Here is a 27018-nt window from a genome sequence, read left to right as displayed (position 1 = left end):
TCCCAGTGGCTGCACGTGTGCACAGCGTGGCGGTGTTGTCTCGCCGCCTGGTTTGGTTGAAATGTTGGTCGGTGGACCAGTCTTCACGTAAGACCTTAGCCAATCTGCCTTATGATGGGTCTCGCCTTTTTGGGGAGTCCTTGGATGTGTTGATTAAGGGGATCACCGGAGGTAAGAGCACTCTCTTGCCCCATTTCCCCAAGGCTAAGGGGGCTTCTGGGAAGAAGCATGCTAATTTTCGGCCCCCTCAGGGGTCCTTTCGTGCCTTTCGGTCGCACTACAAGGGCAAACCGTTCAAAGGTCAAGGCTCTCAGAAGAAGCCCTGGTCTGGGAAACAGAAGTCCGGTCAATCCGAATCCGCAGCCCATAACAGTGCGGCCTGAAGGGGCGCCCTCACCCAGTTTTGGGGTGGGGGGACGCTTGCTCGGTTTTCTTCGGCCCTGGTTGGCCCGCGTGCGGGACAGATGGGTTCAGGAGATCGTTCGATCTGGTTACAAGATCGAGTTTCTCTCTCGGCCGGAGAGCAGATTTTTTCCCTCAAATCTTCAACTGTCTCCGGAGCGTTTACGGGACCTGCACCTGGCGGTGCGGGACCTGAGGGCTCAGGGAGTGGTAGTTCCGGTGCCTCATCGGGACAGATTTCGGGGGTTTTATTCCAATCTGTTCACCGTGCCCAGAAAGGAGGGCAAGGTTCGTCCAATTCTGGACTTGAAGGCTCTGAACCGCTCTGTGCGGGTTCGCAAGTTCCGCATGGAATCCCTGCGGTCGGTGGTGGCTGCCCTGGTTCCGGGGGAATTCATGGCCTCCATCGATTTGAAGGATGCGTATCTTCACATCCCCATTTTCGAGGGTCACCAGAGGTACCTTCGATTTGCCATTGCGGAGGATCACTACCAGTTCGTGGCGTTGCCTTTTGGTCTCGCCTCGGCTCCGCGGGTCTTCACCAAGGTGCTTGCACCGGTTCTGGCATTATTGAGGGCCCAGGGCATTTCTGTCCTGGGGTATCTGGACGACATTCTGGTTCGGTCTGCGACCAGTCAGGGTCTGGAGAAGGACCTGTCTGTCACGATGCAAACTCTGCAGGAGTTTGGTTGGACGATAAATTTTCCAAAGTCGACACTGAGTCCGTCGGTTCGTCTTCCCTACCTGGGAATGATTCTGGACTCGGTGCAGGCGAAGGTCTTCCTGCCGGAAGACAAACTCAGAACTCTTCAGGAGGAAGTCAGGTCCCTCAGGGACGTTCCGCACTCGTCTCTGCGGACGTGCATGAGATGTCTGGGATTGATGGTCTCGGCCTTCGAGGCGATTCCCTTCGCCCAGTTTCACACGCGGGGTCTCCAAGCGGAGATCCTGTCCATGTGGGACGGGCGACCTCAATCTCTGGATCTTCAAATCTCGTTGAGTCATCGAACCAGAAGAGACCTTCTGTGGTGGCTCCAGTCCCCGTTGGTATCCGGGGGCAAGTCGTTTCGTCCTATCTCGTGGACGGTAATCACCACGGATGCCAGCCTGTCGGGCTGGGGTGGTGTTCTGGGCGTTCTGTCCGCCCAGGGGACTTGGTCGGAGGGGGAGTCCTCCCTTCCAATCAACATTCTGGAATTGCGTGCGATAAATCTCTGTCTTCATCGCTGGACGGACCGGCTGCAGGGCTGCCCGGTTCGGGTGCAGACGGACAATGCCACGGCGGTGGCCTACATCAACCACCAAGGGGGCACCAGGAGTGCCCGAGCGGCTTGAGAAGTGGCCGACATTCTGTCTTGGGCCGAGACTCATGTCCCGGCGATAACGGCGGTTTACATTCCAGGGGTGGAGAACTGGCAGGCGGACTATCTGAGTCGCCAGACCCTGGATCAGGGGGAATGGTCTCTCCACCCGGCTGTCTTCCAGGCGTTGTGCGCGAAGTGGGGTCTTCCAGATGTGGACCTGTTCGCGTCTCGTCTCAACAACAAGGTGAGAAGGTTCGTAGCAAGGACGCGCGACCCTCGGGCAGACGCGTCGGACGCGTTAGTGGCCCCGTGGCATCAGTACAGGCTGATGTACGCGTTTCCACCAATTCAGTTGCTGTCCAGGTTCCTTCGCAGGTTACACTCGGAGCGCAGCACGGTGATTCTTGTGGCACCGGACTGGCCTCGCCGGTCCTGGTACGCAGACCTCGTAAATCTGGCGGTCGACGCCCCGTGGCGTCTGCCTCTTCGAGAAGATCTCCTGTCTCAAGGACCGATATACCATCCTGCTTTACAGTCGCTGGCTTTGACGGCCTGGCTGTTGAGACCGAGGTCCTGAAGGAGAAGGGTCTCTCCCCAGAGGTCGTTTATACCTTGATCAACGCGAGGAAGTCTTCCTCGGGGAAGGTTTATTACCGTACTTGGAAGGCCTATTTTGCCTGGTGTGAGTCCAGGGGGTTTTCACCCCGCACGTACTCGGTTTCCCGAGTGCTGTCCTTCCTTCAAACGGGTGTCGATCAGCGTTTGGCGCTGGCTACGATAAAGGGTCAGGTGTCTGCGCTGGCCGTTCTGTTTCAACGTCCCGTGGCTTCCAACTCCTTGGTTGGCACTTTTGTTCAGGGAGTGCGGCATCTGGTTCCTCCTAGGAGGGATCCTCTGCCCCCTTGGGACTTGAATCTCGTTCTATCTGTGTTACAACGTGCTCCTTTTGAACAGATCAGGGAGATCTCGTTGTCTATGTTGTCCAAAAAGGTCGCCTTTTTGGTTGCGATCACTTCGGCTCGCAGAGTGTCGGAGCTGGCGGCTTTGTCCTGCAAGTCTCCGTATCTGGTTGTTCATTTGGATAAGGTGGTCTTGCGACCTAATCCTTCTTTTCTTCCGAAACGAGTTTCGGAATTCCATCTTAATGAGGATATTGTCTTGCCTTCGCTGTGCGCGAAGCCTAAACATCCAAAGGAGGTGCGATTACATTCTTTGGATGTTGTTCGGGCGATAAGGGTTTACCTTAAATCGACTGAGTCTTTTCGAAAGACGGACTCCTTGTTTGTTCTTCCAGAGGGTCCTCGGAAGGGCATGGCGGCGTCGGCCTCTACCATCGCCAAATGGATCAGGCAGACCATTAAACAGGCCTATGCTTTGCAGGGGAAGGTTCCCCCTGTGCCTGTGAAGGCGCACTCTACTAGATCTCTGAGTACGTCTTGGGCCTGTCGTCATGGGGCTTCTGTAGCCCAGGTGTGTAAGGCGGCGACTTGGTCGACCGTGCACACTTTCACAAAATTCTACAGAGTAGATGTTCAGGCATCGGCGGATGCTTCCTTTGGCCGCAAGGTTCTTAGTGCGGCAATTCCCTAGGGTCCCTTGTTGGGGACCTCTGGCTGTTGGGATAAGTTTTTTATCCCCTGGTTATTTGTCTTTTCCTGGGTTGTTGCTCCTGTTGAGCACTTGTTTTTCCTGTAGCCCAGCTGGTTTCCTTCCTTTGGTAAGGTTCCTTTTCTTTGATGCGGAGACTGCGTTGCCTTTGGGCGCGGATGCGTTTCCCACCCCTCATGTTTGCACTGCTTTGGGACGTCCCCATATGTGACGAATATGAAGAGGCGGCGACTGTCGGAGGACGTAAGAGAAAACGGAATTTTTGTAAAATCTTACCTGTAAAATTCCTTTCTCTGAGTCCTCCGACAGTCGCCGCCCCCGCCCCTCTTTTGGGGTTTGGTTGTATACTCTACTGCTATTCCACTGAAACTGAGATATGGTTGCAGGAAGTAGGAGGGTATTGACTGAGGGGACCACCCCTTGAGGGTGGGATATGTTAAAAGCTTTAATGTTAACATATTCTGTTGCCTAGCTACTCCTTCGGAGCAAAGTCTAATACCCCATATGTGACGAATATGAAGAGGCGGCGACTGTCGGAGGACTCAGAGAAAGGAATTTTACAGGTAAGATTTTACAAAAATTCCGTTATTCCCAATCTATGGGTAAATGGCATAAATAGCTTAAAAGCGATGCAGAGCAGTAAAAATGACAGGCTGTATGTCTATGGCAATCCAACTGCAGAGTGGCGAGCGGAGGTTCCAGCTTGCAATGCAGGATTTCAATCCATGGTGGCATATTGTGTTACTAATGGTTTGTTTGGTGACTGTGGTCCCAACTACCTTGAGATCATTCATGTAGTTTTGGGCTGATCCCTCACTTTTCTCATGATCATCCTTACCCCATGAGGTGAAATCTTGCATGGAGCTCCAGACCAAGAGCGATTAATGGTTATTTTGCATTCCTTCCATTTGCGAATTATTGCTTTAACAGTTGTCTCCTCACCAAGCTTCTTGTTGATGGTCTTGTAATCCATTCCAGCTTTGTGCAGGTCTACAATATTATCCCTGACGTCCTTTGAAAGCTATTTGGTCTTGCCCACGATGGTGAGGATTGAATGGGAGAAAGAGATTCTGTAGACAGGTGCCTTTTTATACACATAACGAGTTGTCATTAGGAGCAACTTCTTAGGGCTCCTTCACACTTGTAGTCCGTCAAACGGACTCCGCTTTTCTCAGCGGGGGATCGATTCGCCGATCCCCCGCTGAGCAGGAGAGTGACAGCTGTGTCTCCGCGCTGTGTGCTCCCCATGCAGCTCTATGGGGGAAATCGGATGGGAACGGACCGTCGGTCCGATCCCATCTGATCCGATCCGCTGGACGGATGGAAAATAGGGTTTCCATCCGTCCAGATTTGACGGATCGGATGGGGTCGGATGTCAGCGGACATGTCTCCGCTGACATCCGATGCCCCATAGGAATGCATGGGGGGACCATTCAGATCCGCCAAAAAAACGAGCAGGCGGATCTGAACAGTCCGCCTGTGTGAAAGGGGCCTTAATTTGACAGGACTAATCTATGTACCATATGTGCACATACTGTAGCCAGTCTGTGGGAGCCAGAATTATTGTTGGTTGGTAGGGTTCAAATACTTATTTTACTTATTTAACTGCAACGCAACTTATAACATTTGTATCATGTGTTTTTTTTTCTGGATTTTGGTTGATATTTTGTCTCTGTCATTTTAAAATACACCTATGATAATAATGATAGACTCTTCATTTCTTTGTAAGTGGGACAAAATCTGCAGGGGATCAAATAATTATTTTCCCCACTGTATGTCTCCCTTGTGTGCCACGCCTCGTACACCTGATTTGTAGCTAAGCTTAGCAATTGCTGCAACATTTCATAGAAAAATATTAAGAGTGATTGCTGGGAACGATTTTGCCGTCAAGCCGAAATGCTGCTAAATCTTGTTTCTTGAACGCTGAGCAGAATGAACGATGAACAATGTGATGAACCGCTTTAATGTAAAAGTTAGTGATCACATAGAAAAACATTAATGAGAAATCATGAGAAATATAATAAAGTGTGTGTGTGTGTGTGTGGGGGGGGGGGGGGGTGGTAATTGCTACAAAATGAGGGTCATCAGCTTTAGGATCATGTCAGATGTATGGGAGAAATCCTCTTTATTTATTTATTTTATTTTTTTGAGAATTTCGTCACTTAGGTATACAGGGCCTTAAAAAAATATTCATACCCTTGAAATTTTCCACATTTTGTCATGTTACAACCAAAAACGTAAATGTCTTTTATTGGGATTTTATGTGATAGACCAACACAAAGTGGCACAGAGTTGTGAAGTGGAAGGGAAATGATGAATTGTGTGAGGACTAGCATCAAAGGTAGAGCATTTAAGGACATTGCCACTCGCTTGTCTTCTTTTTAAGAGGTTTTCTTGCCCATTTTTATTAAAAGAAGTTTCAGAAAAACGCAAACATAGGTTTCCCTCATTTCTTCTCCTTTACCATAAATAACATTCAGCCCTCCTGGCTTGTACTTTCAGCCTTAAACGCCGGGCCCTTGTCTGTTTCCTACAGACTGGCCACTCTCCAACTGGGTACACATAGATGGCAGCCTCGTGCTGCACTGACTCCTATGTGGAACCCTGCTGACTCCTGGGCCAGACCTTCTGTCTGCCTGGGTGGAGCCCAGAACCATGGTCAGGTCATTGTTAAAAGCCCAGCATACACCTGACCAATTAGTATGCTGGCTATACTGAATAGCTGGACCCAGGATCGGAGATTTCATCCCACCCGGATCACTTAGAAATCTCCAGGCTCCAGGTCCCAAACTGGACTTTTTAAAACACAGAGGAAACTGAAAAGCCAGTTTCCTTTTCATTTCACAAGCTCCCTGGAGCCCCTCAACCTGCCTGGTTGAGAATTCTGGGTCACAATCGCTTTCTAGACCCTGGCAGGGCAACGCTCTGCCATAATGGTTTTCCAATTTTTTTTTTACAAATAAATATGTGAAAAATGTGGCATTAATTTGGATTCAGCCCCCTTTACTCTGATACCCCTAACTAAAATCTAGTGGAATCAATTGCCTTCAAAAGTCACATAATTAGTAAATAGGCCTCTTACACACGGGCGCTCCGTATGTCCGTATATCACCCCATCCGTCTGCGGATGATATACGGACATAATACATGTCAATGGAATTGCGGATGTCAGTGGATGACCATCCGCTGACATCTGATTTGCGTCCTTTTAGTTCTGTTCCATTTTTTGGAACGGAACAGAACCCTATTTTTCCTCCGTTTAAAAAATGGAACGGATGCAAAAATCGGATGTCAGCGGTGTCATCCGCAATCCCCATAGACATACATTATGTCCGTATATCATCCGCAAATGGATAGGATGATATGCGGACATACGGAGCGGATGACACAAGTGTCATCCGTGTCCGTGAAAAAAAAAAAAAGTGCTGGAGCGGAAGAAAAATTCGGAGCGGCCGTGTGAAAGAGGCCATAGAGTGCACCTGTGTGTAATTTAATCTCAGTATGAATACAACTGTTCTGTGAGGCCCTCAGAGGGCCAAGAAACACACCAGACAGGTCAGGGATAAAGTTGTGGAGAAGTTGAAAGCAGGGTTAGGTTATAGAAAAATATCTCAAGCTCTGAACATCTCACGGGGCACTGTTCAATCCAAATGCAAAGAGTATTTCACAACTGCAAGCCTTCCAAAACATGACCGTCCACCTAAACTGACAGGCCGGGCAAGGAGAGCATTATTCAGAGAAGCAGCCAAGAGGCCCATGGTAACTCTGGAAGGAGCTCCAGAGATCCACAGCTCAGGTGGGAGAATCTGTCCACATGACAACTGTTAGTCGTGCACTCAACAAATCTGGTCTTTATGGAAGAGTGGAAAGAAGAAAGCCATTGTTGAAAGAAAGCCATAGGAAGTCCCATTTGAAGTTTGTGAGAAGCCATGTAGGGGACGCAGCAAACATGTGGAAGAAGGTGTTCAGGTCAGATGGGACCAAAATTGAAATTTTTGGTCTAAAAGCAAAACACTATGCTTGGCAGAAAACTAACACTGCACATCACCCTGAACACACCATCCCAACCGTGAAACATGGTGGTGGCAGCATCATGTTGTGGGGATGCTTTTCTTCACCAGGGACAGGGAAGCTGGTCAGAGTTGATGGGAAGATGGATGGAGCCAAATACAGGGAAAACCTGTTAGAATCTGCAAAAGACTTGAGACTGGGGCGTAGGTTCACCTTCCAGCAGGACAATGATCCTAAGCGCACAACCAGAGCTTCTATGGAATGGTTTAAATCTAAGCATATACATGTGTTATACTTGAAAATTGCTGTTCACAGACGCTCTCCATCCAATCTGACAGAGCTTGAGCTATTTTGCAAAGAAGAATGAGCAAAGAATTCCCTCTCTAGATGTGAAGCTGGTAGAGACATCCCCAAAAAGACTTGCAGCTGTAATTGCAGGGAAAGGTGGTTCAACAAAGTATTGACTCAGGGGGGCTGAATACAAATGTACGCCGCACTTTTCACATATTTATTTGTAAAAACATTTGAAAACCATTTATTCTTCACCTAACACATCACAATTATGTGCCACTTTGTGTTGGTCTATCACATAAAATTCCAATAAAATACATTTATGTTTTTGGTTGTAACATGACAAAATGTAGAAAATTTCTAAGGGTATGAATACTTTTTCTAGGCACTGTATCAGCGACAAGATTGCCAGTGACATTCGCTCTGTATTCACCTTTATGGCTTAGCTACAAATCACTAAGGCCTTGTTTACACTTGCTTTGCTTTCTGAAAAGTGATCCATGGTTGGATTATTCTTCAGAGAGCATTTGACAGTGAGGAGGCATGGTGTCACCTCCTTCCTCCTGTTTCAACCTGCTGAATGCCAGACTACCACGCCACAACCACATGCGCTGTTTGCAGTTGTGGGGCAGATGCAATGCAGCCCCATTCACTTGAATGGGTTGTGTTCGGCAGGCAGTAGTGCCCTGCAATCATGACAAGGGCTATGATTCCCACTGCGGCCCTGAAGCAAAGCATTGTAGCTGTGGCATGTGTACACTCACAACTGCTGTTTTTTCCAGATAAAGGGGAGCCAAAAACCCGACTTTTTTCCCACCCCCCCCCAACTGTAAGTGTAAGGCCCCTTTCACATGATTAGGCTGATCAGGTCCGCCTGTCCTTTTTGGCAGGTGTCCCCTGCCGGATTACCATGAGGTGACCCAGTTTCAGCGACAGAAAAATAATACAGCCAAAGGGTCGACGCGTTTCACAGACCTTAGCTTTATCAAGTGTAAGGCCCCTTTCACATGATTAGACCAATCAGATCCGCCTGTCCGTTTTTCAGGCGGACCTGATCAGGCCACCCGTTCTCCTCTATGGAGTGGCAGGTGTCAGTGGAGATGTGTCGGCTGACACCTGTCTGTCATCCGATCCGACAAGATCCGCTGAAAACAGACAGATGGCGATACGTTTGCCATATATCCAACAGGTCGGATTGGATGAAAAAGGGACATGCTGTCCATTTTCATTCAATCTTCCCATAGAGGAGAGTGGGACTCTGACAGGTCCGTCACTGCTCTGTGAGCAGAGATGGACCTGTCATTCGCCTGCTCAAAGGGGATCAACAAAGTGATCCCCGCTGAGCTAGCAGAGTCCGCCGAGCGAATCTGCCCCGTGAGAAAGGGGCCTTACTGATCCCTAAAAGAGAGCGATTTGTCACAGAGCGCACAAACCAATGCGGTAGCAATAGTTTACCTTGTAGCAGTAACAAATCACATCTTAGCAGCAAATCGGCAGCTACAAAACACTGTTTAGCGGTTTGTGTCAGCGATTAATATCTGATACAAAATCGCCTGTGTGACATGGCTGTAAATGTTTTACTTTTTCCTTCTCCGGATTGTTCCTTTGTTCTTCTTTTTCTGCTGAGAGCGCAGTGTAAAATGCGGACCGTTATTTATAAAGCCACATCTTGCACTAGATTTTGCTGACGGCATCCAAAGTGGGTGAATGTGAAGAAACCGTCTGTGAGGCTGAGAAAGAAAAAGCTGGAGATTATCCCAAATGATTAGCTTGCTGCTTAGTGGCTGCCATTTCTGACCACTTTCTGAAAATGCTGGCTGCCTGTCATGTTAATTGAATGCCTTCAACATTTTCTGAATGATTTATCTGGGCAAAAGAAAAAACTTGCAGAATGGATTTCTGATATCACTTTGAGCTACTTAATCTGGATCACTTACACCAAAAGCATGGAAGCCAGAGAAGCTGTATAATAATCTGACAGCTTGTATTATTAGCAGGAGGTCAGCAGTGTCAACCTACATATCTCTCTTGGCTAACAAATACTTTTTTTATATATATAATAAAAATAAAACATTGAATATGAGATATTTCTCTCTTAAATGCCACATCCAATTAATTGTATACAAAAAATTGGCAGAACCCCAGCTCTGCCTTTCTTAGGCGGACTTTACTGGTACGGTTTGGAGAGCAAAATAATAAAAAATGTAAATTTTTTTTATCCAAGTTTAAAAAAAAAAAAAAAACACCTAACACATATGTCATCGTACAAAAAAAATATCCACAATAGACATTTAACAAGAACATCACAAAACAAAGAATATAAAACCAGTAGAGCAGGACATAGAAAAAATGGAACAGAGGACACTTGCTCCTGGTGGGGAGACAGGGGTAGTCCTATATCCCCCGCCTGATTACCATGAGGTGACCCAGTTTCAGCGACAGAAAATTGATACAGCCAAAGGGTCGACGCGTTTCGCAGACCTTGGCTTTATCAAGACCTGGCTGTAAGTCAGTCTTTATTTAGATTTGTAATTTAAGACCTTGTATGGGGCTATATTCACAGATCCACGGGGGGGGGGGGGGGTTGGAGCCACTGTTCAGATGGGTGTCAACCAGATAATTCCCTGAGTGACATAATTGTCACAACAACCGCCCTGAATCTCTGTGTTAAAAAAAGGGGGCCTAGGCTTGTATATAGGAGATCAAACACATTGCAACCTAGGGACCACCTATGTTTGGGTCAAACTGCCATAGGCGCTCATATATGAGCATCAGATCCAAAGGTGTATACGGATAGGTATGCAGCCATAAGGTATGTGTCCTATGTTGATGCACCCTATTTTCACGGGGATCACCATCCATTATGGTACAATACTTAAAGACATTAAAGCGGAGTTCCACCCTGGTTATACATTTTTTTACAAAAATACCCCCGTGACAGTCAGGGCTAGCACATTCCACAATGGCTAGCCTCTGATCTGTCCCGGGTTGCACTTACCTTTCAGGAGAAATACTTACCTTGAAATTGTCTTCTCCAGCGCTGCCATCTCAGGTGTGGGCAGCTTGAAGCCAGCACGATCCTCTTCCGCGTCCTCTTCGGTCCTCTTCCTCCTTCTTCGGTCCCACGATGCACTGCACCGGCCCCGACGTCACTTCCGGGTCGCGCGCGTCATCCCTCCACAGCTTCTGGGCATGCCCAGAAGCTGTTTAGAAGGGAATGACGCGCGCGCCCCGGAACTGACGTCGGGGCCGGTGCAGGCGCAATGATTCCTGGGAGCGATGACGTTCAGCTCCCAGGAATCATTGCAAAAGCCAGGAAGTGACGAATCGCCGTGGCCGCCGAGGGGAGGAAGAAGGAAGTAAGGTGAGTATATTTTCTCTAAAAGGTAAGTGAAAAAAAAAAAAATTGCGATTATCCATTTGTTTTTCAGGTGACCGGGAGCGAGAAGATGGAGGTAAGTATAAATTTCGGGTGGAACTCCGCTTTAAGGCAAATAAACCTGAAACCACCAAAGCCAACAACCAACAATTCAAACCAGCAGAGTATGTAGCATATATAACCCATAGTTTATTCACAGCAGAAGGAGAGAGTCACCATCCCTTCACATACCACCAGCCATCAACCTATCCAGGATCCAGGACCAGGTCCATCGGGGCCAGACTCGGCACCGCCAACCATGGAGCCCATACTTTATTAAATTTACTCAGGTTGCCCCTATGCTGAATGATGTATTTCTCCAATCTTAGCATGTCACCCATCTGGGCAATCCATTCCTTGACAGTAGGGGGGTCAGAGGAAATCCAGCGTCGCAGTATCAGTTTCCTAGCCTGAAACAGCTACCTCACTCAAAATACCTAGCAGGCACATCCTGGGGTCTTCAGACAACTGAACACCAAAAGCCCCCGACAGGGTACTAATGACATCCCTCCAGTATGTATAAAGCTTAGGGCATCTCCACAAAAGATGTATCAAGTCTGCATGGTCCCTTTGACACCGTGTACAAATAGGGGTATCCCTCCTACCCATCCAGTGTAACCTAGCGGGTGTATAGTGGGTTCTATACAAAATATAGAGTTGTGCCATGGCTAACAAATACTTTAACCAACAACTTTGGGGTAAGATTTTTTTTTCCACCCCCCCCCCTCCATTTTGGAAGATAAATTAATCTGGCTGCTCCTCTCTGGCTCTGTTCCCTGCAATACTTCTTCTCAGCCACAAGATGTCCTCAGTCTTCCAGGTTGAATGTCGCCAACTTTCATTCAACCTAGAAGACTGAGAGCGTACTGTGAGTGCAGGATGTCATGAAGGGAATGTCACCACAATGCACTCATGTCATCACCGCTTTCTGTTTTATCTGAAACAATAATCTTTTATGAAAAGGCCTACATCGTGAGCTGGTCTTTAGGATTATTACTTTTGGGTGGAATAAAAATGTAAATTGGATTACATCTCATTTTTCTTTGGGTTGAGTGGGGTAGAATTAGAACCTTTGCCAGATTTTATTATCTGTTTTCCCATATGTTCACTTCCACTTATTTCCTATGGTGCTACTGGGACAGAAAGTAAGGACAAATCTCCCCACCACTATCAATAAAACCCATAAAAAAACACAGGTTCTAAACCTTTCCTGCTCTTCTCTATGAAACCTGGTACACAAGGGTTGAATCGGCTGGCTTCTGTCAAATGGGCTTGCTGGAAAATCGGCATCCGATCAATACTGGCAACCATTGGCTGGTGGGGGGGGGGGGGGGCGTCCTTCTGTCAGAACACAATAGGTCAGCGAGGGAATTCGCTATACTAGCATTGGATTGTTAGTAGAGTGGCTCCTCCCGAGCTCTTCATTTAATTTTTCATTCAGCCCGTTGGGTTGAACATAAAAAAAATGCTACTAGTACCAGGCTCAATGAAAGTTGTGGTTGGAGTTCCACTTTATGGAACAAAGATGAGATTTGAGAATGGCTGGTGTAGATAGACCTCTCCTGTGTCGCAGTGTTAGACATGCTCCTGGCATGTCGGGGTTACAGGGAAGGGAAAATGTAAAGATGAGTAATTTGGGGTGGAGAATGCAGCCAGATGTTATGCGATGAAGCCAGATTCACCGCAGGCCTCACCAGCACCATAAAATCTCTCCATTAACCAACACGTGTTTCTTATTAAGAAGTTATTTAACTGTCACCTGCCGGGGGCTGCTTACAGTCTCAGCTCTGTGTGAATGGATTTGACTTGTGCTTCAGGTCTCCTCCCTCTGAGGTCCTCCGCTCCAAAGTCAGGTCATTTAAAGGGGCACTTCATTCCAAAGCAATGGCTGCTCTTTTTGCAACAGCTCTCTCTTACGCTTCTTGTCCGCTATGTAAAATTGTCACATCTAAGTTAGCTTTCAGATGTTGTCATATATTTGTTCTCAGTTGATGGGTAAATCACCCAAAGCTGATATTTCATTGTTTGGTGGATGCTGGAGGAATTATCCCCCCAACAGTTTCTTCTATCTCTCAGAGACTCTATTGGTGAGACCTCTGCTCTGAGCTCCTGGCTCTGTGTGCCTGCTGTTCCCATTATGAGGGGTTCCCACCTTCTCTGCACTGAGTTCCTGGCTCTGCACACCTGCTGTTCCCATTATGAGGGGTTCCCACCTTCTCTGCACTGTGTTCCTGGGTCTGCACACCTGCTGTTCCCATTTTGAGGGGTTCCCACCTTCTCTGCACTGTGTTCCTGGATCTGCACACCTGCTGTGCCTATTATGAGGGGTTCCCACCTTCTCTGCACTGAGCTCCTGACTCTGCTTGCCTGCTGTTCCCATTATGAGGGTTCTCACCTTCTCTGCACTGAGTTCCTGGCTCTGCACACCTGCTGTTCCCATTATGAGGGGTTCCCACCTTCTCTGCACTGTGTTCCTGGCTCTGCACACCTGCTGTTCCCATTATGAGGGGTTCCCACCTTCTCTGCACTGAGTTCCTGGCTCTACACACATGCTGTTCCCATTATGAGGGGTTCCCACCTTCTCTGCACTGTGTTCCTGGCTCTGCACACCTGCTGTTCCCATTATGAGGGGTTCCCGCCTTCTCTGCACTGAGTTCCTGGCTCTACACACATGCTGTTCCCATTATGAGGGGTTCCCACCTTCTCTGCACTGTGTTCCTGGATCTGCACACCTGCTGTTCCCATTATGAGGGGTTCCCACCTTCTCTGCACTGAGTTCCTGGCTCTGCACACCTGCTGTTCCCATTATGAGGGGTTCCCACCTTCTCTGCACTGAGTTCCTGGCTCTACACACATGCTGTTCCCATTATGAGGGGTTCCCACCTTCTCTGCACTGTGTTCCTGGATCTGCACACCTGCTGTTCCCATTATGAGGGGTTCCCACCTTCTCTGCACTGAGTTCCTGGCTCTACACACCTGCTGTTCCCAATATGAGGTGTTCCCACCTTCTCTGCACTGAGTTCCTGGCTCTGCACACCTGCTGTTCCCATTATGAGGGGTTCCCGCCTTCTCTGCACTGAGTTCCTGGCTCTACACACATGCTGTGCCTATTATGAGGGGTTCCCACCTTCTCTGCACTGTGTTCCTGGATCTGCACACCTGCTGTTCCCATTATGAGGGGTTCCCACCTTCTCTGCACTGTGTTCCTGGATCTGCACACCTGCTGTTCCCATTATGAGGGGTTCCCACCTTCTCTGCACTGTGTTCCTGGATCTGCACACCTGCTGTTCCCATTATGAGGGGTTCCCACCTTCTCTGCACTGAGTTCCTGGCTCTGCACACCTGCTGTTCCCATTATGAGGGGTTCCCACCTTCTCTGCACTGAGTTCCTGGCTCTACACACATGCTGTGCCTATTATGAGGGGTTCCCACCATCTCTGCACTGAGCTTCCAGCTCTGCACACATGCTGTGCCCATTATGAGGGGTTCCCGCCTTCTCTGCACTGTGTTCCTGGATCTGCACACCTGCTGTTCCCATTATGAGGGGTTCCCACCTTCTCTGCACTGTGTTCCTGGCTCTACACACATGCTGTTCCCATTATGAGGGGTTCCCACCTTCTCTGCACTGTGTTCCTGGCTCTGCACACCTGCTGTTCCCATTATGAGGGGTTCCCGCCTTCTCTGCACTGAGTTCCTGGCTCTACACACATGCTGTTCCCATTATGAGGGGTTCCCACCTTCTCTGCACTGTGTTCCTGGATCTGCACACCTGCTGTTCCCATTATGAGGGGTTCCCACCTTCTCTGCACTGAGTTCCTGGCTCTGCACACCTGCTGTTCCCATTATGAGGGGTTCCCACCTTCTCTGCACTGAGTTCCTGGCTCTACACACATGCTGTTCCCATTATGAGGGGTTCCCACCTTCTCTGCACTGTGTTCCTGGATCTGCACACCTGCTGTTCCCATTATGAGGGGTTCCCACCTTCTCTGCACTGAGTTCCTGGCTCTACACACATGCTGTTCCCATTATGAGGGGTTCCCACCTTCTCTGCACTGTGTTCCTGGATCTGCACACCTGCTGTTCCCATTATGAGGGGTTCCCACCTTCTCTGCACTGTGTTCCTGGATCTGCACACCTGCTGTTCCCAATATGAGGTGTTCCCACCTTCTCTGCACTGAGTTCCTGGCTCTGCACACCTGCTGTTCCCATTATGAGGGGTTCCCGCCTTCTCTGCACTGAGTTCCTGGCTCTACACACATGCTGTGCCTATTATGAGGGGTTCCCACCATCTCTGCACTGAGCTTCCAGCTCTGCACACATGCTGTGCCTATTATGAGGGGTTCCCACCTTCTCTGCACTGTGTTCCTGGATCTGCACACCTGCTGTTCCCATTATGAGGGGTTCCCACCTTCTCTGCACTGTGTTCCTGGATCTGCACACCTGCTGTTCCCATTATGAGGGGTTCCCACCTTCTCTGCACTGTGTTCCTGGATCTGCACACCTGCTGTTCCCATTATGAGGGGTTCCCACCTTCTCTGCACTGAGTTCCTGGCTCTGCACACCTGCTGTTCCCATTATGAGGGGTTCCCACCTTCTCTGCACTGTGTTCCTGGGTCTGCACACCTGCTGTTCCCATTTTGAGGGGTTCCCACCTTCTCTGCACTGTGTTCCTGGATCTGCACACCTGCTGTGCCTATTATGAGGGGTTCCCACTTCCCACCTTCTCTGCACTGAGCTCCTGACTCTGCTTGCCTGCTGTTCCCATTATGAGGGTTCCCACCTTCTCTGCACTGAGTTCCTGGCTCTGCACACCTGCTGTTCCCATTATGAGGGGTTCCCACCTTCTCTGCACTGTGTTCCTGGCTCTGCACACCTGCTGTTCCCATTATGAGGGGTTCCCACCTTCTCTGCACTGAGTTCCTGGCTCTACACACATGCTGTGCCTATTATGAGGGGTTCCCACCATCTCTGCACTGAGCTTCCAGCTCTGCACACATGCTGTGCCCATTATGAGGGGTTCCCACCTTCTCTGCACTGAGTTCCTGGCTCTACACACATGCTGTTCCCATTATGAGGGGTTCCCACCTTCTCTGCACTGTGTTCCTGGATCTGCACACCTGCTGTTCCCATTATGAGGGGTTCCCACCTTCTCTGCACTGAGTTCCTGGCTCTACACACATGCTGTTCCCATTATGAGGGGTTCCCACCATCTCTGCACTGAGCTTCCAGCTCTGCACACATGCTGTGCCTATTATGAGGGGTTCCCACCATCTCTGCACTGAGCTTCCAGCTCTGCACACATGCTGTGCCCATTATGAGGGGTTCCCGCCTTCTCTGCACTGAGTTCCTGGCTCTACACACATGCTGTTCCCATTATGAGGGGTTCCCACCTTCTCTGCACTGAGCTCCTGGGTCTGCACACCTGCTGTGCCCATTATGAGGGGTTCCCACCTTCTCTGCATGGAGTTCCTGGGTCTGCACACATGCTGTGCCTATTATGAGGGGTTCCCACCATCTCTGCACTGAGCTTCCGACTCTGCACACCTGCTGTGCTCATTATGAGGGGTTCCCACCTTTTCTGCACTGAGTTCCTGGGTCTGCACACCGGCTGTGCCCATTATGAGGGGGTTCCCACTTTCCACCATCTGTGCACTAAGCTCTTTGCTATGCACACTGGCTGCGCCCATTGTGAGGGGTTCCCACCTTCTCTGCACTAAGTTCCTAGGTCTGCACACCTTTGTTTATTATAAGGGGCTCCCACCATCCCCATCCTGAGTTTCCAGGTCTGTACACCTGCTGTGCCCATTATAAAGGACTTCTACCATTCCTGCACTGAGTTCCGGGGCCTACACACCTGCAGTGCCCATTGTGAGAGGCTTATTCATCCCTTTGCTGAGTTCCTGGGTCTGGACACTTGTTGTGCCCATTATGAGGGGTTCCCAGTATCCCTGTACTGAGTTCCCAGGTCTGTACACTTGTTGTGTACATTATGAGGGGTTCCCAGTATCCCTGTACTGAGTTCCCAGGTCTATACACTTGTTGTGTACATTATGAGGGGTTCCCAGTATCCCTGTACTGAGTTCCCGGGTCTGTACACCTGCTGTGCCCATTATGAGGGATTCCCAGTATCCCACGTCCTCATTACTGCCTTTAGTAGAACAATGAGCAAAATAAAAAAGGGATACTCTATCAGGGGTGTCCAACCTTTTGACCTTCCTGGACCACATTGGATAAAAAGAAATGACTTAGGCCACACATCAAATCCACTAACAATAGGAATAGCTGATGAGCAGAAAAAGGTAACGATCACTGATATAGATAATGTACCTAGCTGTGTAATAAAACCTCATTTCTTTTACGTCCTCCGACAGTCGCTGCCGCCTCTAAGTCATCACTGTTTTTTTTTTTGCTTTTTTTTTTATAAAAGTAAAAGAGGGCAACATAAAACTGGTGCGATATTTGACACTGTAACGCATCCATATCTGGTTCGATGGATGGAGTAGCAATTCTCAATACATTTTCTCAAGATGCTCATCAGATATTTTGGTTGTAATTTTGCCCTTTGTGTGCTTCATCTATAATAATAGTTGCTTGTAAATATAGGTGTTGCCGAAAACTGATGACCTAAATAAGGCCTGATTGTGTAAAGCCCAAATCTAGGTAACTATTTTTAAACCATGACAGTAACAATTTATTTTTGTCTTGAAGAAAAGATTTTGGGTCTGCTCACACTGCCCTGGACAGCTGCTGCACACTACACTGCAGCGGTATAGAATGCGCAGCTCTCAGTTCCACTGCAGTGAGCTGGCGGTAGGGGGCAGGGAGATATGAAGTTTAGTGCATCACATAATTCCCTCTAATTTTTTTTTTTTTTTTGTGCCAACTTTATTTTAGATGCACAGAAGGGATACTTTAATTTCAATGTATAGCCGCACAGTTCATTGTGATTCTGTCCAGTGACATGTGATCCTGTCCTGTGTGTTGCAATAATAAGCAGCATGTCTGCATTTTATCGCAGCTCACTGCACCGCACCTCCGGGGTAAATTGCAGTGTGAGAAGGACACTGTAAGAAACGATTGTGTTCTGTGTGTCCCATAAGTGACCTACATTCATCCAGTGCGGTAAAATGTAGGTCACCACACTACGTGTGAACAGCGTTAAAGCTGATTTTCACCTTTTAGTGAAGTTTAAAATCAGTTGGACTAAGCTGGCCCAAACAAACTATTTAAACTTTCCTTTGTTGTAAACCTCAGACATGAAATATGAACAAAGCATATCCCTCCATAGTGTGTTCTTGTCTCAATCCAGAGGACTAAGTGTCATTTCTCTCTGCTGCTTTGTTTGCTGCTATTAACATAAATCACGTTTTCCTGACGCCAAGAAAAAAAATAGTGACAGGGGAGGGACCTCCAGCTGATTGACAGCCTCAGCTGTGTTCCTGTGTGCTGTGTGAAGGAAGAGGGGGGGTTTGGATTCAGGTCTGGACTTTGACTTGGCCATTCTAACACCTGGATATGTTTATTTGTGAACCATTCCATTGTAGGTTTTGCTTTATGTTTTGGATCATTGTCTTGTTGGAAGACAAATCTCCGTCCCAGTCTCAGGTCTTTTGCAGACTCCATCAGGTTTTCTTCCAGAATGGTCCTGTATTTGGCTCCATCCATCTTCCCATCAATTTTAACCATCTTCCCTGTCACTGCTGAAGAAAAGCAGGCCCAAACCATGATGCTGCCACCACCATGTTTGACAGTGGGGATGATGTGTTCAGGGTGATGAGCTGTGTTGCTTTTACGCCAAACATAACGTTTTGCATTGTTGCCAAAAAGTTTGATTTTGGTTTCATCTGACCAGAGCACCTTCTTCCACATGTTTGTTGTGTCTCCCAGGTGGCTTGTGGCAAACTTTAAACGACACTTTTTATGGATATCTTTAAGAAATTGCTTTCTTCTTGCCACTCTTCCATAAAGGCCAGATTTGTGCAGTATACGACTGATTGTTGTCCTATGGACAGAGTCTCCCACCTCAGCTGTAGATCTCTGCAGTTCATCCAGAGTGATCATGGGCCTCTTGGCTGCATCTCTGATCAGTCTTCTCCTTGTATGAGCTGAAAGTTTAGAGGGACGGCCAGGTCTTCGTAGATTTGCAGTGGTCTGATACTCCTTCCATTTCAATATTATCGCTTGCACAGTGCTCCTTGGGATGTTTAAAGCTTGGGAAATCTTTTGTATCCAAATCCGGTTTTAAACTTCTCCACAACAGTATCACAGACCTGCCTGGTGTGTTCCTTGTTCTTCATGATGCTCTCTGCGCTTTAAACGGACCTCTGAGACTATCACAGTGCAGGTGCATTTATACGGAGACTTGATTACACACAGGTGGATTTTATTTATCATCATTAGTCTTTTAGGTCAACATTGGATCATTCAGAGATCCTGAATCATTCACTGAACTTCTGGAGAGAGTTTGCTGCACTGAAAGTAAAGGGGCTAAATAATTTTGCATGCCCAATTTTTCATTTTTTTATTTGTTAACAAAGTTTTAAATATCCAATAAATTTCGTTCCACGTCATGATTGTGTCCCACTTGTTGTTGATTCTTCACAAAAAAATTACAGTTTTATACCTTTATGTTTGAAGCCTGAAAGGTGGCAAAAGATCGCAAAGTTCAAGGGGGCCGAATACTTTCGCAAGGCACTGTATATTTGGACACAGGCACAATTTTAGTTTTTTTTTAGGTATTTACCAAAACATATTCAAACTATAGTTCTATAATGGATATGGGCTGAAAGTGCACACTCTCAGGTTTAGTTTGCACATCCAAATCGGAGGAAGGGTTTAGGAATTACTGCTCTTAAGAATAGCCATCCCCCTTTTCCCTTGGACAATTGAATCAAAGGCTGTTTCATGGCCAGGTGTGTACTGCTCCTTTGTTATTTCTTCATCAATTATGCAGGTCAAAGGTCTGGAGTTTGATTCTAAGTGTGGTATTTGGATTTGGAATCTTTTGCTGTGAACCTACACCATGCGTTTAAAGGAGCTGTCCATGCAAGTGAACAGGCCATTGTAAGGCTTCAAAAACTAAACAAATCCATCAGAGAGATAGAAGCAGCATTAGGAGTGACCAAATTAACAGTTTGGTACATTCTGAGGAAAGAAGAACGCACTGGTGAGCTCAGCAACATTAAGGGTCGGGACGTCCACAGAGGACAACAGTGGTGGATGATTGCAGGATCCTCTCTATGGTAAAAACTCATTCACAACATCCAGACAAGTGAAGGACACTCTCCAGGAGGTGGGTGTATCATTGTCAAAGTCTACAATCAAGAGAAGACTTCACGAGAGCAAATACAGAGGGTTCACCACAAGGTGCAAACCATTCATAAGCCTGAAGAATAGAAAAGCAGATTAGACTTTGCCAAAAACCATCTAAAAAAGCCAGACCAGTTCTGGAAAAGCATTCTTTGGACAGATGAAACTAAGACTAATCTGTACCAGAATGACGGGAAGAAAAAAGTGTGGAGAAGGCTTGGAACAGTTAATAATCCAAAGCACACAACATCATCTGCAAAACATGGTGGAGGCAGTATGAGGACATGGGCATGCATGGCTTCCAGTGGCACTGGGTCATTGGTGTTTATTGATGATGTGACAGAAGACAGAGCCGGATGAATTCTGCAGTGTTTAGAGATATACTGTCAGCCCAGATTCAGCCAAATGCAGCAAAGTTGATTGGACGGTGCTTCACAGTACAGATGGACAATGATCCAAAACACACTGAAAAAGCAACCCAGGAGCTTTTGAAGGCAAAGAAGTAGAATATTCTGCAATGGCCGAGTCAATCACCTGATCTCAACCCAATTGAACATGCATTTCACTTGCTGAAGGCAAAACTAAAGGCAGAAAGACCCACAAAGAACAACTGAAAACAGCTGAAATTAGAGCCTGGCAAAGCATCCGAAAGAAGGAAACCCAGTCTTTGGTAGTGTCCATGAATTCCAGACTTCAGGCAGTCATTGCCTGTAAATTATTCTCAACAAAATATTACAAATGAACATTTTATTTATGATTATATTCGTTTGTCCAATTACATTTGAGCCCCTGAAAATGGGGGGACTGTGTGTATAAAAATGGTTGCAGTTTCTAAAATTTCTAGTTAATATTTATGTTCAACCCCTTGAATTAAAGCTGAAAGTCTGCTATTCAAAATTATTTGGATTGTTTCATTGTGATTTTATTCTGGTGGCATACAGAGCCAAAAGTATGAAAATTGTGCCTGTGCTCAAATATATATGGACCTTACTGTTTATGCTGTATATATGTGTGTGTGTGTGTTAGATTTTCTTTTTCCCATAGTTCCACTTTAGCTTAGGGAAGATGAGATGAGCGGTCAGCCTATAGACATTTCTAGCTAACTAGCACTGGCACAATATCTATCGATCAGCATCTGATCTAAGGTCTGCTCTTTTTATTAACTCGAGATGTTGGGAAGGGCATTGAGTCTTTACAACTTCACTTCTGTTTTAGGGACCTGCAGACAAAAGAGAGCATTCAGTGAATTGGATCAGACAATGATCTTGGGACTGTAGGCCCTCCTCAACCTCAGGCAGTGCCCCCCTGGCCAAGTGCCCTGAGGAGGAAGAAGGGGGGGGGGGGAATAAACTGTCTGGGGTGGATTTTTCTATTGGTGACTGGTTCTCTCCAATAGTCAAGTATTAGTAGTGTGAGGTTAACAGCTAGGGGTTCAGTTCAGGATAACAGTAAGTTAGTATTATATTTTCAGTTTTTATTCAAGGTGCTCCCCCATACATAGAACGCTCTCCATGTAGTCAGTGTCCCCCTATACATTAACCCCCCCCATATATTTGGTGCTTTTCCATACACTGAACCCCCTCCATGCAGTCCAGGCAAATGATTGGATTCTAATTTGTTTTGGTATGTTTTGGCCTATAGATGTGAGCATGAGTCCCGGTTCACACTAGGGCGACCTGTGAGGCGACCTCCCATAGGGAAGCTGCGGACCCGTTCTAATAGGAGCGACACAAGTCGCTCCGACCTAGAAAAAGGGTCCGGAGCTTCTTTGGGGCGACCAGGAGGCGACCGCCATAGACTTCAATGTTATGAAGTCCGTGGCGGCCGCTCCGAGGTCGCGGCGCGCTGCTCGCACCGCGACCTCGGAGGTCGCCACCCAAAGTAGCGTCGCTCGTATGTGAACGGGCACTAAGGCTTGCTGCCGCCATGTTTGTTTGTTTTAGCAAAAGTAAAGACCACTACAGCAGGGAGCACTAACTAGAGATGAAACTATCACTGAGAATTGAGCATGTTAAGCCCATCGGTAACGTGAGAAGGCAATAGCTTGCGGCGAGGGAAGTATCAGGAGGGGAGTGTGGCTCACCTAAGGCACAATGGTGATTTCAACTAATCAAGTGAATATAAAGCAGTTGTTTATGGATGCTTAACAATCCAGTCGCACTTTTCTTTCACTGGAAGGTGGAGGCTGATTAACATTTCTCTTCCAAATGTTGTGGAGTGCTGCTAGAGTAATTGTTATTTGCTCTGTATTTAACAGTTTTATGATGTCTGTATTGATTGGAGTCTGATGGGCTTGTCCGAAGAAGACAAAGTGGCTTCATGAAAAAAGAAAAAACATCCTGCATATTAGAAGATTATCCAGTGCTATTTTAGCTTGTTTTAAATGTTAATGCTGTTCAAGGAACTTGAGTTGCTAGTTTTCGTTTTTCTGTTATATTTAATTTAATCTTGATTTTTTTTTAGAAGGAAATAGGCAAAGAAATGACCAAGAAAGACGCCCTCTTAGCCCAGTAGGAATGTCTCGCTTGCAAGTCCTAATATTGGGAATAGGTTAATCAAGATTATGAGATAATAAAATAGTTATTTCTTTTATGGTGTTAATCAGTGATCATAAGACAATGAGGTAATGGAGTAACGATCATGGGAGGTGTTAACAATCATAAGATGTAAGTCAAAATGGATCTAGAAGTGGCATGAAAATTGAATTAAGTTGTCAATGTAATGAGCTTCATTGATTGACCCAGTGCAAAGATAATGACTAATCTATCTGTTGGAGCCAATATTTTCCATGGCCTATCATCTTGTTGGTAAACCCCATTTTACAAAGGATGAGTGTTTTTCCCAAAACATTTAAAGAGGTTGTAAACTCTGCCAAAAAAAATAAATAAACATACAAGTCAAAGGCATAATGAACTATCTTCTTCTCTCTCCTTCTCTCTCCATCTCTCCCCCCTTCTCCTTTTCTCCCCTTCTCCTTCTCTCTGTTCTTCTGTCTCTTCTCTCTCCTCTTCTCCTTCTCTCTCGCTTCTTCTCTCCCCTTCTCCTTTGCCTTCTCTCTCTCCTCTCCCCTTCTCCTTCTCTATCTCCACTTCTCCTCTCTCTCCTTCTCTCCCTTTCTCCTTCTCTCTCTCCTTCTCTCCCCTTCTCCTTTGCCTTCTCTCTCTCCTCTCCCCTTCTCCTTCTCTATCTCCACTTCTCCTCTCTCTCCTTCTCTCCCTTTCTACTTCTCTCTCTCCTTCTCTCCCCTTCTCCTTCTCTCTCTCCTTCTCTCTGTTCTTCTGTCCTCTTCTCTCTCCTCTTCTCCTTCTCTCTCGCTCCTTCTCTCCCCTTCTCCTTTGCCTTTCACTCTCTCCTCTCCCCTTCTCCTTCTCTATCTCCACTTCTCCCCTTCTCCTTCTCTCTGTTCTTCTGTCCTCTTCTCTCTCCTCTTCTCCTTCTCTCTCGCTCCTTCTCTCCCCTTCTCCTTTGCCTTCTCTCTCTCCTCTCCCCTTCTCCTTCTCTATCTCCACTTCTCCTCTCACTCCTTCTCTCCCTTTCTCCTTCTCTCTCTACTTCTCTCCCCTTCTCCTTCTCTCTCTCCTTCTCTCTGTTCTTCTGTCCTCTTCTCTTCTCCTTCTCCCTCGCTCCTTCTCTCCCCTTCTCCTTTGCCTTCTTTCTCTCCTCTCCCCTTCTCCTTCTCTATCTCCACTTCTCCTCTCTCTCCTTCTCTCCCTTTCTCCTTCTCTCTCTCCTTCTCTCCCCTTCTCCTTCTCTCTCTCCTTCTCTCTGTTCTTCTGTCCTCTTCTCTCTCCTCTTCTCCTTCTCTCCCCTTCTCCTTTGTCTTCTCTCTCTCCTCTCCCCTTCTCCTTCTCTATCTCAACTTCTCCTCTCTCTCCTTCTCTCCCCTTCTCTCTCTTTCCTTCTCTTCCCTTCTCTCTCTTTCCTTCTCTTCCCTTCTCTCTTTCTCCTTCTCTCCCTGTCTCCCTCTCTCTCTTTCTCCTTCTTTCTCTCCCCTTCTCTCTCTCCTTCTCTTCCCTTCGCTCTCTCCTTCTCTCCCCTTCTCTGTCTCCTTCTCTTCTCTCTTTCCTTCTCTCTCCTCCTTCTCTCCCCTTCTTCCTCTTATCTCTCCTTCACTCCCTCCTTCTCTTCCCTTCTTCTTCTTCTCTCTCCTTCGCTCTCTCCCTTCTCTCCCTTCTCTCCCCTTCGCTCTCTCCTTCTCCTCCTCTCTCCTTCCTCTCCCCTTCTCTTTTCTCCTTCTCTTCCCTTCTTCTTCCTCTCTCTCCTTCTCTCCCTCCTTCTCTCTCTTCTTCACTTTCCTTCTCTCTTTCTTTCTCTCCCCTTCTCTCCCCTTTTTTCTCTCTCTCCTTCTCCCTCTCCTTCTCTGCCCCCTGACAACACACACATGCATGCATTTGAGAGTAAGCTTTTTAGTTCTTTCCTGCTCTGATCAGGCTATGCTTATCCTTCTCTCTCTCCCTCTCATCGCTCTCCCTTGTCCTCATCTCCTCCTGCGCTTAGCAGCTGCAGCCTGACGCTGTGACACATGAGCGCTGCACTGGCTGTCGGATGTAAGATGATAGGGGATCAGGATTGGTTTGGGGGGGGTGAGGTTTCCTTTGGATTCCCCTGGGCTCCGTTACCTGGATTGACTCTGTGCTGCAGTAAAGATTTGCCTGGTGGGAAGCCAGATACAGAGAGTGGAGTGTGATGGAGAATGGGAGGCCTCCGCAGACAGTGGGAGGCGGGAGGGCCTCTATACATACAGGGAGAAAATGTAATTATAATAAGCCCTTTTTATGTTAGTGTTTATTCTGTACAAGGACTTACATTTGTATAATGTACATTGTACAAGGACTTACATTTATAGTATACAGTAGCTGTGTCTTTTCTAGCTGTTGCCAATGCAGTACATTCGTTTTCACAGTGTTAAAGTGGTTGTAATGGTAGAATGTTTTTTTTTAGCTTAAAGCCACATTAAAGCTTAATTAAAAAAAAATTAAAATAACAAACATGTTATACTTACCTTCTCTGTGAAATGTTTTTTCACAGAGCAGCCCTGATCCTTCTCTTCTGGGGTCCCCTGCTGGCAGTCCTGGCTCTTCCTCTTCGACAAGCGCCTCCATCCATGGCTTTCCATGGGGGCACCCGTGCGTGCTCGCTCACAAGCTGGCCTGTCTGCGTCTATTGAGACAGAGCTGGCGGCTTGGCCCCACCCCTGCTCCCTCGGCACAGCATTTGATTTACAGCGGTGAGAGCCAATGATATCAATCTGCCCAGGGAGGAGGGAGACATTGGCGAGAGCTGCTGCTCTCGTGCACATCACTGGATCAGATCAGGCTCAGGTAAGAATAAGTGCTGGGGGGATTCTGCAGCACAGAAGGTTTTTCACCTTAATGTGTAGAATGCATTAAGGTGAAAAACCTCAAAGTGGAAGTTAACTCATTGGGAGTGTAACTGCCACATTGATTGTGCTGTCAACCAAACTGTAAAACCATCCAAAGGCTGGTGTAATCTGATCACATGTGCAGCATCATGGCAGATGAAGTTCAAACAGAGGCCAAGATGGCAGCTTCCTTGGCTGAAAACGATAGGAAGGTTTACTTCCACTTTAAGGCTTTAGAGCCACTTTAATGCATTTTCTGCACCCCCCCCCCCCCATCCCTAAATAGCCCAGTCTCCACCCAGTGCCGTGCCGTGCCTTACGCTCTTTTTCATTCTCCTCACTGGACATGGAGGCAGCAGCGGGAGGCATTGGCTCCTGCTATTGTCAGCCACAGCCTGTGAAGGAGGGAGCTGAGAGGGAGGGGGGCGAGCCACGCTTTGTGTGTCAGTGGACACACAAAACGTGGCTCAGAATCGATGCTGAACGTGTGTCCCCATAGTAAATGGCTTGTTATAAAGGCACTTGTCAGGGGGAGGAGCTAAGAGCACAGACGGGAGACCCAGAAAAGGGGAATTGGGACTGTTCTGTGTAAGACCACTGCACAGAGCATTAGTACTTAACTATAACATGTTTGTTATTTAAAAATATTATATATTTTTACAATACCTTTAAATGTAATACACTACAGCATACCAGCCCATCAATCTGGCGGCTGCATTAAATGTATTTTTTAGACTTTTTAATCTCAAAGAATGAACTGCATGAGTTTTTCTTTTTTTTTGTCAACCACACACACACATAGTGCAGTGACCAGTGTTTTCCACATGTAAGAAGGCCAGTCACCACTAGGACACGCAGGAAACAATTTGTGTGTCCTTTTCACACTGTAACGCTGCATTTTATCGCATTGTGTCGAGAATAAAGTGTCACTTTTTTGCACTTCAAATAAAGTTAGTACAAAAAAGCTGTGTGATGTGCTTAATCATGCACCACAGCACCCCCTACCGCTGCTCACTGCAGCCAGAATGGACAGCTGCTGGACAGTACACTGCTAAAAATACATTTCTATATCGTTCATTGAAAGACACAGCTCCATATTCTTTACCATAGGGTTATGCTCCCCTCTACAGGAGTAGGACTAAGCAGACAACACAAAAGCTTTGCTACGCCCTGTAGGCTGTACTCGACTGGCGTAATCCCCCTCTCTGCTTAGAGATACTCAGTTTTTGTTTGCCTAGTTCAGGAATAGGACCTAGTCTCCCTGCTGGGCCCTAGGTCCTGGCTTTTTTGTCTATTTTTTTGCTTTTTGTTTT

General features: G+C 47.2%; 1 protein-coding gene across 3 annotated transcripts in view; it reads left to right on the top strand.

Annotated features, from left to right (window-relative positions):
- The window catches only part of DNMT3A (DNA methyltransferase 3 alpha), a 451028-nt gene that overhangs the window by 132562 nt on the left and 291448 nt on the right, over positions 1-27018 (top strand). The window lies entirely within an intron of this gene.

Source organism: Pelophylax lessonae (assembly GCF_965119305.1).
Source record: "Pelophylax lessonae genome assembly, chromosome: 3".
Taxonomy (NCBI): Eukaryota; Metazoa; Chordata; class Amphibia; order Anura; family Ranidae; genus Pelophylax; species Pelophylax lessonae.
This window is presented reverse-complemented; position numbering and strand designations above follow the sequence as displayed.